The following is a 759-nucleotide window of genomic DNA, read 5'->3' on the forward strand; positions in this document are numbered from 1 at the left end:
TTATTGATCAACAACATGGTTTTAGAGAGAAATTTTCTTGCGAGACACAGCTTATATCTCTGCAGTACACGACTGGGCGAAAGGCATCAATCTTCGTCGTCAAACTGATGTGATCTTGTTGGATTTTTCCAAGGCATTGGACTCTGTGTCCCATGAACGTTTGCTTGCCAAACTTGATTTTTATGGAATTAGAGGTAAAATGCTTAGTTGGATTAAAGCTTTTCTGTCTAACCGCACACACAGAATGTTTCAGTCAATGGAGTTCTCTCCTCATCGAGGCCTGTGGTATCTGGAGTCCCCCAGGGTTCTGTCTTGGGACCGGTGCTGTTCATCAGGACTGTCTAGTTCTCCAGCAAGATCTTCATCGTCTTTTCTTTTGGTCAAAGACTTGGCAATTTACCTTCAACGTAACTAAGTGCTACCATCTAGGGATAACCTGCAAGAGGATACCTGTCAATTTTAATTATACCTTGGATGATAAGTTTATCTCAAGAGTCTGTTGTGCAACTTACCTGGGGATATCTACTTCTGATAATTTATCCTGGAACAATCATTGTGATATTATTTGTAAGAAGGCGAATTTAACCCTTGGTCTTCTGAGACGAATCTTATCTGGTTGTACTCCAGAGGTTAAGAGCACAGCGTATCTTACACTTGTACGCCCTAAACTGGAGTATGCCAGTTGCGTATGGAACCCTTATACACGCAGTGTAACATCGATAAGATAGAGATGGTCCAACGTCGCGTAGTCAGATTTGT

Source organism: Montipora foliosa, chromosome 1, assembly GCF_036669935.1.
Source record: "Montipora foliosa isolate CH-2021 chromosome 1, ASM3666993v2, whole genome shotgun sequence".
Taxonomy (NCBI): Eukaryota; Metazoa; Cnidaria; class Anthozoa; order Scleractinia; family Acroporidae; genus Montipora; species Montipora foliosa.